Source organism: Cebus imitator, unplaced genomic scaffold (assembly GCF_001604975.1).
Source record: "Cebus imitator isolate Cc_AM_T3 unplaced genomic scaffold, Cebus_imitator-1.0 Scaffold69, whole genome shotgun sequence".
NCBI lineage: Eukaryota > Metazoa > Chordata > Mammalia > Primates > Cebidae > Cebus > Cebus imitator.
The window spans coordinates 6,812,468-6,828,035 of record NW_016107384.1 but is presented as its reverse complement, the minus strand read 5'-3'; the positions used below and the strand labels follow the sequence as shown (position 1 = coordinate 6,828,035).

At 33.2% G+C, this 15,568-nt stretch overlaps 1 long non-coding RNA gene across 1 annotated transcript in view; it reads left to right on the top strand.

Moving 5' to 3' along the window:
* Positions 1-6,910: 6,910 nt before the first annotated feature.
* The window catches only part of LOC119471678, a 33,151-nt gene continuing 24,493 nt past the window's right edge, over positions 6,911-15,568 (top strand). Inside the window, exons 1-2 of the long non-coding RNA XR_005200745.1 lie at positions 6,911-6,926; positions 13,456-13,460. This is a non-coding gene — a long non-coding RNA (uncharacterized LOC119471678). The remainder of the gene's footprint in view (positions 6,927-13,455; positions 13,461-15,568) is intronic.

Below are 15,568 nucleotides of genomic sequence, written 5' to 3'. Positions count from 1 at the left end.
AACCTCTACCTACAATTCAGTTGCAATTCAGTACAAGACACCCTCTGATCAGCAATTCTCTATTTATGATAGAATGAATAGAGGAAAAATTCATAATCCCAGTAAACATTGGCTTAAATAGCAGCCTGATCAATTAAAGTTAAATAATCTGAAATGCTAACAAAAATATCAAATACTATTTTTAATGTCTTATTGTTATGACATGTTAAATGTAATACTAGTACATTATTTTCAATATATTTTTAAAATTAGGGTTGAAACATCCTCATTCAGTCAAGTTAAATATTCTAAGATTTATTTGCCATTCTTGTGATATAAATAATGTTCATATCTGTTTTAACATGAACTAGAGGTACTTACTATTTGGAATAAAGTCCTAATCTTTGGAGGCAGACAGAAGGAAATTATCTTTTTCTTTAGCTATTATATGTGTATTCAGTGTTTACATAAGTCAGTTTTATACTTCTCTCTCCAAGATTAAAGATATATCATATTTGATAGTTTTCACTAGTCTCCCTCAAATTTTATCATAACTAGAGAAATCTAACAGAGAAGTATATTCAGTTGCCTTTGCTGATAACCTAAAAATGCCATTTGATTTACAGATATGAAAATAGGGAAACATTACTTTTAGGAAAACAAAATATCTTAATCTAGATATTGACTTTCTCAAGTATATAGGATAACAAACAAAGTCAAAAAGTTGTTTGTAGAGCTATTTATATTGGATGATAAGATTTTATTACAACAGAAAAGTTTCAGCAATTTTCTAGACATAGCCCCAAAATAGGGATTTTTCCATTGCTTCAACATGAAATATAATTTTTAAATGTAAATAATTTAGTCAAATATTTAGGTTAGTGCATCAATTTTAAAAAGAGCTCACAGTTTTATCACTGGATTGTTATTTCCATTCTTTCCACAATGGATTTAAACCTATTTGAGTAAAATTTTTAAAATTAGAGTTAAATTAATAGCAAAAAAAACCCAGATAATTTGGTTATTTTTTCAAATAACAGAATAGTGACTTTTGTAGTCACTGCTAAGAAAGAATAGTATTCTGCACAAATGTCCCTACATATGAAGTACCTTAAATGCTGAGCTCTGATCATCAGTTTCTCCAGTCTGTCAGTCTTAAAATATTGGAGAGCTGAGCTCCCAGATGTCAGCTGGCAGCCCAATTTAAAGTGGCAGCAGCCTAAAGAACTGTACAAAGGAGCTTACAGGTTATCTTCATGCTGCATGTCATAAAGTTTCTGTCATTTTACGTGCAATCACAAAGGACACTATACAATTAAAGAGTTAATTAGAAACCTAGGCAAAACTCAGATGACATTGTGGTCCTAACTTCCTTTTAACCCTATTTATTATAAGTTTTATAATATGCTGTTTGTGCTTTCAGACTGCAAAATGAACTCATTTGAGAATTTTCTGAATACACTCAGATTATTCAATTAGATGAACAAGTGAAAAAGTTATTCCTGTAAGAATGAATTTGATAGAAAATTTTTACTTGTTGGCCTATCGTCAAAAACGCCATTTCATTTTCAAAGCAATTGTTTGAAGCAATCAGTTAAATATTTGAGTTTTATATAGGCTTCTTATTTTTTCGTTGCTCAACGGAAGTCTGGCTACAATATCCTTCTGCTCTGAAATGAACAGAGGCAAGGGAATATAATGGTAATTTAAACCTACTGCTCAGCAATGCTCAGCAGTCATAAATGAATACATTTTTTAGAAGCTGTGAATACTTTATCAGAACAATTGTTCTTCATAATGTATTTCAGAGGCTTTGCAGGTACTGTAATCCCAAATGGTATTATAAGTTCTTAAAGTTCTCACCAGAAACAGTTTGCACTTAAACAAAAGCCTAACGAAAGGTCAAGATGAGCATGACCATCACTAGATTAAAACACAAAATAATAAAGGCCCCAGATGTGCAGGTTATAAGTAAACTGAGTATACATGTATCTTACTCTGTTTTCTGCTGCTGTGACAGATACCAGAGACTGGGTAATTAGTAAAGAAGAGAAGTTTTTTTGGTTCACACTTCTGGAGGCTGGAAGATCCAAGATCATGGCACTGACATCTGGCAAGGGTTTTCCCATAGTGGGGGGCATCACATGGCAAAGTAGTACATGCTTGAGACAGAGAGGGAAAGGGGAACAAAATCCCACAATAAAAGCATTCATCTACTGATGAAGATGAAACCCTCTTGACCTAATCACCTCTTAAAGGACTCACAGCCTGATACCATTACAAGGGCAATTAAATTTTAGAATGAGTTTTGGTGAGGATATTCAAACCATACCAACATGCTAAAACAATATAGAATTAGCTAGAAGGCCAGAAAATTTCAAATATGGAGGGCTAAGTATTAGGTTTATTAGACAACCATGTTTCTTTTTAAATTTCTTCTGGTTTTCTGGTTGCCTGACTTTGAGATATTTAAATATCCATCAGCAGGTTCAACAAAGACAAATGAGAGAAATCTCAATATTGCTGCAGCCTTGTTAATCTGAAAGAAGGTCCATAGCTGTAAACTGGAGCCAGTAGTAGAAACTATATTTTTGAGACCTTTGTAGATTCAAGTTTAAGTTAATCTGGAAGCATCATTCATTTGTCCATTCATTTGCTCACGGTGAGGAAGTGTATAACAATGCTCAGGGATGAGAGACTCATTTGTTTGAGTCCCGGCTCTAAAACTTCTCTATCATATAACCTTAGGTAAGATGTTTGACTTTCCTCTCTATATTTCATATCAACACGGCAAAAATTAGTACAAAAATAGAACTAGCCACCTAAGGTTCATAAGAGGATTAAATGAGAATTCCATTTGGGTAGTACTCAATTAGGACATGATAAAAGCCCTCAAAAACCATTACTCTTAATATGATAACCCTTGCTTTCTATTTACTATATAAAAGTATGATGCTAGAAGCTTGGATTACAATAACATATGATGCAACCCTTAATTCAATAAATGCAGCTTCATCCAGGAAACAGAAACAAACAATTATAATACAGTGTTCATGATAAAAATATGTGCAAGGTTTCACAAAGACCCTTCCTTCCCATAAGTAGGAGATGAAAGGAAAGAATTCCAGAAGATACTATCAGGGCTTATTAAAGCATAAGTAAATAATTCCTGAAAGGATCCAATCTGAATCCTCTATTGCTACTGGAAGACTTGGTATCATTTTCCAACCTCTTTCCTATCTTCTAATCTTTTGCTTGTTTATATTTGCAATAGCTGAAAAAATATAATGTGTACCAGAAAAATACAAACAAGAGAATAAAGAAAACTGAAAAATGGTAATGGATAGCAGCTTGCATTCCCCTTCAATTGTACCACTATAAAGATTTAGTGACAGGTAATAGGGTTTGAATATTTGTCCCCTTCAAATCTCATGTTTAAATGTGATTCCCAGTATTAGAAGTGTGGCCTAGTAAGAGATTTTTGGATCATGGGGATATATACCTGTCCAAGGCCATGGGAGCCCACTTCTTGCATCAGTGTGAACTGAATGTGAGACATGGAGTCAAGGGAGATTATCTCAGAGCTTTAAGATTTCATTAGTGCTTCACTGGATTTCAGATTTGCATAAGGTCTGTAGCCCCTTTGTTTTGGCCAGTTTTTTCCCATTTGAAATGGGTGTATTTACCCAATGCCTGACCTCCATTATATCAAGGAAGTAACTAACTTGCTGTTGATTTTACAGGTTCATAAGTAGAAGGGACTTGCCTTGTCTCAGATGAGACTATAGACTTGCACCTTAGGGTTAATGTTGAAATAGTTAAGATTTTGGGGAACCATTGGGAAAGCATGATTGTGTTTTGAAAGGTAAGAAAGATAAGATTTGGGAGGGGGCATGGGCAGAATTATATGGCCTGGCTGTGTCCCCACCCAACCTCATCTTGAATTGTAATCTGAATTGTAATCCCTATGTCTTGGGGGAGGGCTCCTGTGGGGTTAGATTTTGGGGGGGGGGGGTGGTTCTCCCATGCTGTTCTCATGATAGTGAGTGAATTCTTACAAGATCTGATTGTTTTATAAGAGGCTTCTTTCCCCCTTTGCTCTGCATTCTCTCTACTGCCACCACATGAAGAAGGATGTTTGCCTCCCCTTCTGCCATGATTGTAAGTTTTTTGAGGCCTCCCTAGCCATGTGGAAATATGAGTTAATTAAGTCTCTTTCCTTTATAAGTTACCTAGCCTCAGGCAGTTCTTTATAGCAATGTGAGAATGGACTGACATAATGCTTCATGAATGATTTGATGCTATGCCCATGATAATGGGCGAGTTATCACTCTGGTAGTTCACACAAGAGCTGGTTGTTTAAAACAGCCTGGAACTCCCACCCCTCTTGCTCCTTCTCTCAAGAAGAGCATGTGACATGGTGGCTTCCCTTCACCTTCTGCCATGATTGGAAGCTTCTTGAGGCCCTCACCTGAAGCAGATGCCAGCACTATGCTTCATGTACAGCCTGCAGAACCATGAGCCAAAATAATTCTCTATTATTTATAAGTTACCCAGTTCCAGGTTTTCCATTATAGCTATGCAAACAGAAGAACACAATAAGACTTTCTTAGGCTTAAAACAGCTAAATGTAGCAAGATATAGAATTCTATAAAAAAGTGGCCCAACATAACTTTCTAATAAAAGCTAGGGAAGAAAATTATTTGGAAAAGACATAGAAGTTCTATTGTTATACCAAAAGCTCTGAAAGACAAGGGAAGGCTTTGAAGCAGACCCAGGAAAAGTAATTTAAGTAAAGGAGAAAATCATGAAGTCATAGGCTCCTTGGTACCAAGGGTTCCAAGAAATCTAAACTTTTTAATACACTTAATTGAAGTTTTTGAAGCCCCTAGGTCAATAAAATTAACAATCACAGTCACTAAGGAAGTAATCAAAATTTTTGTCTTGTGTTAATATCAGGGATGGACAAATTAACTATATCAGGAGAGGATACACAAGAACAAGTGAAAATTATAGGATACTTGTCCACTGTGTTAGCTTAAGTACTCTCTCTTGGAAAATCCTTATGGTTAGAGCTTAGGTTTGAAATTACAGGAAGGGGTTGATCAAACCTTTATGGTAAAAGAAGAGGAGGACATGGGAAGTACATGCCCACTAAATCTTACTTTACTGTGGCCTTTTGGTTTAGGTTCAACACAAAACTTAGAGACTTTTACCTGCTGTGTTATGTTCACATGATCTCTCTTTGATAGAGAAGAATTGCCACAGCTCAGTCAATATCTGAAAAGAATAACACTACAGTTTCTAAGACTAAATCTATTCTCTATACAGAACATCCATAAAGCCTAGTGTGACATCTATTCTCATTTTACAAATAGCTCTTCTAAAATATATTTAAATAGCGTTCTGCTTCAAGACAGTGACTGAAGAACTTTTGAGATTCCATGAATTATTTCTTCCTAGTCAAGCACATAGAGTGTTGAAGGAAGGCAAATATAAATCTCAAGGGGAATTTCAAAAGACTTCAAAATCCATGTGGGAAAGGAATGAATGAAGCAAGTAAATATGTAACATAAAGGAGCTAAAAAAAAAAAGAAGAAAAAATCCTCAGCTTTGAGAAACACTATTTGAGCACAAATTTCGGTTTTTTGGGAATAAAAGAAGAATCAGCAAAATCAATCACTCTAGTTCAGTTTTTCAGCTAAAAGACAAAAATAAAATTTTACTGTAGTACATATGCTCTTAAGAAACAGTTTGAATTAACATTTCTTATGCTCTCAGAGACTTTTAAAGAAACATTTTAGAGTGAGAACCAAAATATAACATATTTCTTGAGTGCAGGTTGAAGGAAGATGGAGGCCTCAGCACATGTAGGCTGACAATTGAAATGAAACGGCCATACTAACTTCCAGTGCTTATGGGCATTGGTTTTGATAGAAACAATAAGATTGGGAGGTGGCTAATTGCAAGAACAAGTAATTTCTTCAGTTGTTGGAAAGAGAACAGGTGGTGGGTGAGGTCTGGAAAAGTCCTGAACGTAAAGCAGAGTAGAAAGGCAAGATGCAACACTTTTTCTTCTAATTTCAAATGCCAACGACCGCGGTTTAAGGAAGCAATGCATTGGCTAGGGAGGTCAGGGACTCAAGATATTTCTCTGGGTGAATTCACCACTGCCCAGGCCCTCAGGTCCATGAAACAGATTTTCTCAGCAATAAGAGAATTTGTCTACAAATTAACCAAGTTTACAAAAATGCCCAGGCAGAAACAAAACCAGGCAATTTACTAGGAAAGGTAGAAATGACAAACATATAAAAATATATTTAGCTTCACAAGTCCTCAACAAATTAATATCAAAGACCAAGAAGTATAAACATTAATTTGCATATTTTAAAACTATAATAGTAATATAATTACCATTTATTAAAAACTGTTATCAATTAAATCAGAAAATGAGCATTCCCACCTACTCATTTTGAGAACAAATATTGATGCAAATATTATATAGAGTAATCTACCAAAATGCCTCAAAATACTACATGGATGGTTTTTGGCCCACATCTAGGAAATTACCTTGCTAAAATTAGTTAGAATGTATATAAATCTGTATATATGAGTGATTTTCAAAACACTAGAAAAAAAAAAGAAATGGAAATTACCCAAACTTGAAAATGATGGTTAGAGAATAATCTTAGGGACATAGAACTGGAAGAATTACAATGATTTAACAGGAAGCTTAATTTATTTTAACTATTCTGGAAAGAGATCTTGTGAACATAAGGCAGATGGTCTGCTATGGAAATGCAGAGAAAGGAGATCCTTAATCCAAGAACCTTAGCTAAAGAAGGCAAAGTTGAACATTATGGTTATGTCTAAAATACTTATTGAGAGAAGACAGTCTCAGAAAAATCTTTCTCAGGGACACTTTTTAATATCATCTAACACTCTTTGTTCTGATTTTGTGTTCACCAGATAAATTTCTGATAACATATTTGTCTATTTTTTTAAATAGGAAGAAACTGTATCATCTGTTCTTTTCGTGAATTATGTCCTGCTTGTTAGATTTATCCTTGGAATTTATTTAAGTGAAATTCTTCTTTTAAGACATATTTGCTTTGATTTTAAAATTTAAATAAAGTTTTAATTTTAGAATAGTTTCAGATGAACAGAAAAGTTGCCAAGATAGTACAGAGTTCTCATATTCCTTACCCAATTTCCTTACCCAATTTCTCCTACTCTTAACATCTTACACCTCTAGAATACAATTGTCACAACTAAGGAATCAACGTTGGGCATTACTATTAGCTAAACTACATACTTTATTCATGCTTTGACTTATTAAAGGAAACTAAGATTCCATGTCTAGAAATATGGTGGAAACAAACATAAACTTTAGGAAATTAATATTTTTAATGATGAAAAGGCCTAAAAAGGGAGAGAGGTAATGAGGCCAACAATAAAGTAGAAATACAAGTGAAAAAAGAAACAACAATTGTTCTGAGATTCTATTATTTAAGCAGGTGAAAGGAAAAATTTTAAAAGTTGTATAGTATAGATTTTGGGGAAAATAGCTATTCTCCATTCACTGCTTATGGGAGTAAAATTGCTAGCTCTTCAATGTAGAATAATTTGGCAATATGTATCAAAATTACAAAGGCATACAATTTTCACCTGTCACCTCATCCAAGAATATCCCCTACAAGTGTGCTTGTATATGTGAAAAATGGTGTATGTACAAGAATATTACCTCGTGATTATATTAATAAAAGAATGCAAAAAAACCATATGCCCATGAATAAATTACAGCATATCCTAAACAAAATCAGTTATAAAAAGAATGAGGAAGTTCTCTGTGATAACTGGAACTACTGACCAGCAATATTTATTCCCTATGTATTTCCTTCTTGGGTAGAATGTACTTTGGCACTCACTGATGTCAGGCTTAATCATAATAGTTGCTTTGACTATTGGGATATAAGCAAATATACATAGAAGGGCAAAAATGCACTCCTACTTATAGGAACTTCGTTATGAGAGAAATGGCACTCCAGATTGTATCAGTTTTCTAGGGCTGCAGTAACCAAGTACCACTAACCAAGTGGCTTAAGCAAAATTTACTGTCTCCTAGTTCTGGAGCTAGAATTTTATGAACAAGGTTGGCTACTTCTGAAGGCTGTGAGACAGAATCTGTTCCATGCCTTTTACCTAGGTCCCGGTGGTAACATGTAGCATTTCTTGGCTTGTAAAAGAAACATTTTTACTTCTGCTTGGTGTTTTCCCAGTATATGTGTCTGTATGCAACTTTCCTTTAATATAATGATACAGTCATATTCCATTAAGCTTATTCCCTATGCCAGCATGACCTCATCTTAAGTAAGTTCAGCTATAATGATGCTATTTCCAAATAAGGTTACATTCTGAGGTGCTGGGGGTTAAGCCTTTAACATACTAATTGAGGAGGAGATACAATTGAATATCTAATACAGATCAATGGAAAAAAGTGATTATATTTAATAAATAATACTAGGACAGTGGTAAACCATAGAGGTTAGGAGACAAAATTGGATTATTACATCACATAACAAAAGTGATTCTGGGTAGGCTGAATATTTAAATAGGAAAAACAAATTTTATAAGCTTCATAAGACAGTATCAAGAAATTTTCTCTACAAACTCACAAGGGAAAAATACTTTTAAAATAAGACATGACCTACATTAATACATCTATGCTCACTAAATTTTACTACATCAAAATTCAGAAGTAATGTTCACCAAAAGACACAGTAGGGAAATAAAATATCCCTAAATCTAAGTAGAAGATATAAAGAAGCTTTCTAAATAAGAAAAAGATAAATGGTCAAATATAAAAATTGGCAGAAGATATAAATGGGTAATTAATAGGAGATTAAACATAAATGAGCAATAACTATATTAAAAGTTTCCAACATACTCCACAACCAGTAAATGCAAATTACAACTAAGGAAGATATTATTTTATACCAGCAAATTTTCAAAAACTAACAAATGTGACACATCCATGTGTTGGTAAAGATTTGAATCAACAAAAACCTTTATACACTATGTAAATATGCATATATTCTATATCCAGCAACACCCTCTCTTCAGTATATACCTTAGAAAATGTCTTTACTGAGAAACCAGAATACATTCAGGAATTTTCATGGATTTCCCATAAAACAAACAAAAATGTATGTGAAATAACTCAATCATCAAAGAAGAATGCTTACTCACAGTCATGTGTGGCTTAACAACAGGAAATGGTCTGAGAAATGCATTGTTATACAATTTGTCATTGTGTGAACATCATAAGATTACACATATGCAAACATAGATACTATAATCTAGTACACACCTATGCTCTACGGCACAGACTTTTGCTCATAGGCTACAAACCTATTCAGCATGTTACTGTACTGAATGCTGTAGGCAATTGTAACAGAATGGTATTTACATATCTAAACATAAAAAAGGTAACAGTAAAAATATATACCTTTCTTTAAAAGGCAAATAATGGGTTTAATTTTCTTATGTTATTTCTTTGGTCAACATTTCTCATAAATCATTGCTCATAATTTTCTGTCAAAAAAACTCAAAATCTTTTTATTCCTTAAAAATGTACATGAATCTATTATAAAATAACCCAATATTGTGACATTGAAAAAGTTGCCCAAATCTTCATAATGAATGGGATAATCATTCTCTGTAAGTCAAGCAGTAATTTAAGTAAAATAAACAACTAAAAAATTTTAATAAAATAAAAAGACTTTTTTTTGAGACAGTCTCACTCTGTTGACCAAGCTGGAGTGCAGTGGCACAATCTTGCCCCACTGCAACCTCTGGGATTCAAGTGATCCTCATAACAGCCTCCCCAGTAGCTGGGATTACAGGCATATACTATTATGCCTGGCTAATTTTTGTATTTTTAGTGGAAATGGGATTTTACCATGTTACCCAAATGGTCTTGAACTCCTGACTTTAAGTGATCTGCCCACCTTGGTCTCCCAAACTGCTGGAATTACAGGCATGAGCCACCATGCTCAGCCTAAAAAGACTGTTTTTAAGGAATTGGCTCATATAATCATGGAGGTTAACAAGTTTAACATCCCTAGGGCTGGCTGGCAGGGCTCAGACACTGAAGTCGTGAGGCAGAATTTATTCTGGGAAACTGAGGTTTTGCTCTTAAAATCTTGCAGCTGATTGCATTAAATCTAGTTGTGTTATTAAGGCTAACCTTTATTTAGATTCAACTGATTGTTGATGTCAACCATATCTACAAAAATATCTTCACAGCAATACCTAGATTAGTGTTCTTTTAAGCACTGAGTACTTTTGCCTAGCTAAATTGACACATGAAACTAACCATTGCAGCAGGGTATACAACCCATGTCCACATCCTATTGGCCAGAATTCAGTTATAAGTTGAAAGAAAAAAAAGAAGGATGGAGGAAGGAAGGAATAAAAGAAAGAATGGAAGAAAAGGAGAGAGGGAGGCAACAGAAATGATGGAAATGCATATTTCCATTATTCTTGCTTTTCTGCATCTATGGTTGTTATGAAAATTAAAACTCATCAATATTTGACAATGTTTTTTGAAAAATGAAAGTTAAAGATTAATGTAATTGTCAGACTAGCTTATTAATTAAAAAAAAACCACTAACACTATCCTGATGTAGTCAAAATCAGCAGAAGAAATAAATATCTAGAGATGTTCCATTCCAGAGTTAAAAAACAAATAACTGAATAGATTATTCTGAACTTGAATACAGATTTTTCACATAGGAAGGGGAAGTATTGAATAACAATGTGTGCTTCCAAGATCTTGCTAAGTTACTCCAGCACTGAATGGTTCTAACATTCAAAGAGAAGTCACCACCAAACTCTTATTCTTATCTTTTTCTCAGGGTCATACACTGTTTTCACAGACTCCTCAGGTGAACTACACAAAGATAATTCACTTGTCAAGGAAATGACATATTAAAATATGAAAACTAAGACAAGTTTTTTAATATAAAACCCAAATCAGTCTTTTTCTATTTAGAAAAAGAATAGTTTGAATTCTTGCAGCAGCTTAGTGAATTGCAGAGGTTCTAATACATATTACAATCACTTAGAGAGCTTTAAACAATATAAATTATATCTGATCACTATATATTCTATGTATCAAAATATCACTATATACCCCATAAATATGTATCATCATTATTTGTCAGTAAAACAAATTAAATTTTAAAAATATATATTGATTCTAAATTAATCACCCCGGTGTTGGGGTAGTGCTTGGCACTGATACTTTTTAAGTGCTTTTAGTTATTCTAATGGGTATCCATGATAGAAAAGTTCTGAGTAGAGGAAGAAGTACTGAACCTCCAGTTACACAATCCATACTGAACATAAATGTTTGCCTCCATTAATATCTCTGCTCCCCTGGGTTTCAACAACTAAATATAAGAGCCTGCCCTGCTCCTCCATGGGCTTCACTCTCTTACAGGGACAATTTCTAAGCTTTTAGCCTTAATTTGTCCTTGATAAAAGCCTTTATTTGATTTGTTTCACTACTCAGAGTTATCAAGAATGAGATGAAGTAGTAGCACAGAGATTCTCAGAGCCTGAATAGTTGTCTCTTGTTTATTTTTTATCATTTGAAAATGGCCAATTTCTAGTCACTCAGTAACTCTCTGGGTCATTGTCAGTTTTGGTCATGTATTAATATCATGAGACCAAATGGCACCACATATTTGAAGCTATGACAAGATTTTGCCAAGGGCAATTTAGAGCTTCAGTGACCACACTTGAGAATTTGAAATATGAATATGATAATCCACTGTGTGGTACCTCGGAGTCAAAGCTCTCAAAGACTTCAAATATTCAATTGCTGGAATTTTTAAGATCCATATGAAGAAGCTTTTAAAAGACTGAAAAAGTTTAAATTTTTCCTTTTAAGCAGCCCTTAGGAAAGGCTAATAAAACTTATAGCATCTGCAATCCAAACTTCACCTCTCATCTCTTTCTCTTGACCAAGTCAGGGTTTTCCTCCCTCCTACAGGTCCACTTGTTTATTTGTTTTCTACCCCCACTTAAGTCTGTTCCTCTTTCTCCACTTTTGCTGGACGTTTTCCTCTCTCCCCTACTGCCTCTGTTTCAACATAGCCATCTTACAGCTCGATAACACTTCACAATGTCTTCCAACATAAGTGGAGAAGAACATCACCCAGCTTCACTGGAAATATAGCTTGAAACATTGGTCAAGGTCAGACCTATAAGATCAACTCCTCTCTCACACTGAAAGATAAGAATCCAGTAAAGAACTAGGAATTTTCCTTGGGTCACATAGTCTATGACTTTCTCACCATTCCCAATTAACATATCTCCCACTTTGAGACCCAAATACACAAAAATCTCATCTGGAAAAAAAAAAAAAACTCATCTGGAAAAAAAAAAAAAGCAGAGTAGCTTGATTACAAAATTTTATCAAATATATATCAAAGTTTGAACAGAGATGAATAACAAAATAACAAAAATAGAATAATATCTCTTTGCAACTACCCCTGACATCTTTTCTATCCAAACTAATTGGCAAAAAATTAAGTCCTATATATAGGGAAAATAAAATTAATCCTAGACCTCAGAGACCATGGTACTACAATCTCAATCAGAGAGAACATATTTCTGTCCAATGTACATTTTTGTTAACATTCTTAAAACTGAGGTGACAGATTTAGTTAGGAAGCAGAAGATAAAATATTCTCCTGTTTCCTGTAAACAGATGATATGATTATGTCTAAATTACAAGAGCTGGTTCAAAAGATAGAATGTCAAAAGACAAAGGACAAATTTGTGTAACAGAATAACATCCTCCAAGGATGTAATATTTTCACTTTGCCCAAAATTGCACTTACCACCAAAAAATAAATAAACAAATATCAGTATAACTGGCAAAAACATTATCTTCCATTTCTAGTTGACCCTATGACTTTATTATTGCTTCCTTATAATAACAACAAGTTTTCCTGGGTAAGAATCTCAAATACCTTTCAAACTTTGCCTTTGTCTCAACTACTTGCTATCACTCTGGGACACTGCACTAGTCACTAAGCTTCTCTACCTAGAAATTTCACTCTGGTAAATCTGCTGGTACAAAACCTATTTTTAAAATGAGGTACCTCCATTAAAATTGAATCAGACAGCCACTTTCTAAATAAAATCCCCAGTCTGTGGTTTGATGATAGCCCAGATTTTATTAACTGATACCTATTCTATTGATACCTTAAGCTCTGAATCTGTTTCCAAGAGCTCCTGAGCCAAAAACAGTTCAGATGTAGGGTACACAAATAATGCTGAACCTATAATAGCCTCAATTGATCTGGCTAAGTCCTTGGTAAAAGTAGCCCAATAATAAGGGAGAAATGCCATCTATTCTATCTGGTACCTTCTGAAACAACTCATTAGTCTCTGCATTAGCCCTAGTATTAACTCTGTTCTGTTCATTGAAAAGACAAATAGGTGCAGCCACTGTTTTGTGCAAGTTTTAAAGTCCATTAAAGAACTGTGCTTTTTGCTTCCTGTGTTCCCTAACCCCAATATGATTTTCTCCTTGATCACTGACATAGCTATTTACTTTCTAGTGTTAGATCTATTCTCAGCACTCCTTAGTGTACACTTATACCCAGACTTAATGTATCTATTTGCAATTCACTTGGGTAAATCATCAATATACTTGAATAGTTATAACCCAGGATTTACAGAAGTACTCTTTTACTCCTTGCAAATAATTATAGACTTACAGACATTCATGTCTCAGTAATCCACTCTTACACAGTATGTTGATGATCTTCCATTTTACTCTCTGAGAACCTTACAGAATTAATTCTTTTCATTTGAAAAGAGCATTACCGGAAAGGAAATGCAAAGTGTCTTAATATAAACTCCAATTTGTCAGACATTGACTCTGCTCTTTTACAGATTAATATGGCTTAATATCACAAAGATTTAATGTATATATTCAAGATTACCATCAATAAGTCAAAATGAGTTCTCACAAATATAAACCACAGGAACCCCTGAATGACCTGTAGCCTGGAAACCTGGTTTCAGGGAAATGACATCACTGTAAGACTGCTCTTAAAGTTTACCAGACAGGACCTCATCAGGCACTATTAACCATAAACAGTCCGGTAAAATTCCAATCAACCCCTGAATTCATATTTCCTTGAGAAACATGAAAAAAAATTGTGTATTCTTCAATTGTTTATATATATATATATATATATAAATGTATAAAATACACATTTTAAACAAACGTATTTTAAACAAATGTATTTAAAACAAATTTTAAACAAATGTATAAAATATACATTTAATATATATATATACACATATATAATACACATTTTATATATATACATACATATATATATATATATATATATATATATCTTTGTATATATTCAAAATTTGTCCATCTAGTAGGCCACAAAACAAATCTTAATAAACTTCAAAGGACTGAAGCCAAACATTGTGTTCTCTAGCTTCAGTGCAACTAAAATCAAAAAGAACTGAAAACTAGAAAACTTACATATTTTTAACACTAAGAAACCATTAAGTAGCTAATGGTTCAAAGAAATCATAGTTGAAAATAAAACATATTTTAAAAAATAGCAAAATTCTGAAATACCAAAAATTTTCAGGTACAGCTAAAACTCTACTTAGAAGGAAATTTATAGACCCCATTGCATCCATGGACTGAAAAATAAGAAAAATTAAAAATTAGTGATTTTAGTATCTATATCAAGAATTTAGAAAAGAACAGTACCCTAAACACTTCAAAAAAGAAGAAAATAAATAATAAAATAAACATATAATAAAAGAATAAAGCCAAAACTCAGTTTTTGAAAGTTCTAAAATGAAAAATCTCTAGTAATAATCAATGGAAAGAGAAGACATAGATAACCAGTATGAGGAATTCAGAAAGATGAGCTAACTACAGATGTTGCTACTGTTAAAAGAGATAAAAATGTATTATAAATAACTTAAGCAATGTATTTAAAATCTTAGATAAAACAGTCTTTTCTAGAAAGATATAAGTTACCATGCTGTTTAAAGAAGAAAGAAAAGAAAAAAACTGCAGTCTTCCTGTTACTCCATAGGCAACCTTCCCCCAAACTTTCCTGTCAAACATTTAAGAACAAGTAATTTCTATCTTACAAAAGCTCCTCCAGAGATTTTAAAATGACAGAACACTGCTCTTTTCACTGTGTGAAGCTAGCATAATCTTTATAACAAACCTATAAAGGATAATACTGAAAAAGAAACATTCAGTTCTTTCTAATTTAAAAATATGTAACAAAAGTACTAAACAAAATTTTTCAAAATGAACATAAAAAATTTAAAAAGGATAATATTGCAGAACTAACTTAATTTATCCTTGAAATGTAAGGTTGATTTAACATTAGAAAATAAACTAATGCTATTTGTTACATCAGAAAATTAAAGGAGAAAAGTTATGCCATCATGTAAATAGATGCAGGGAAAAAATAGATAAAATTCAACATTTTTAAATTATATATATATATAT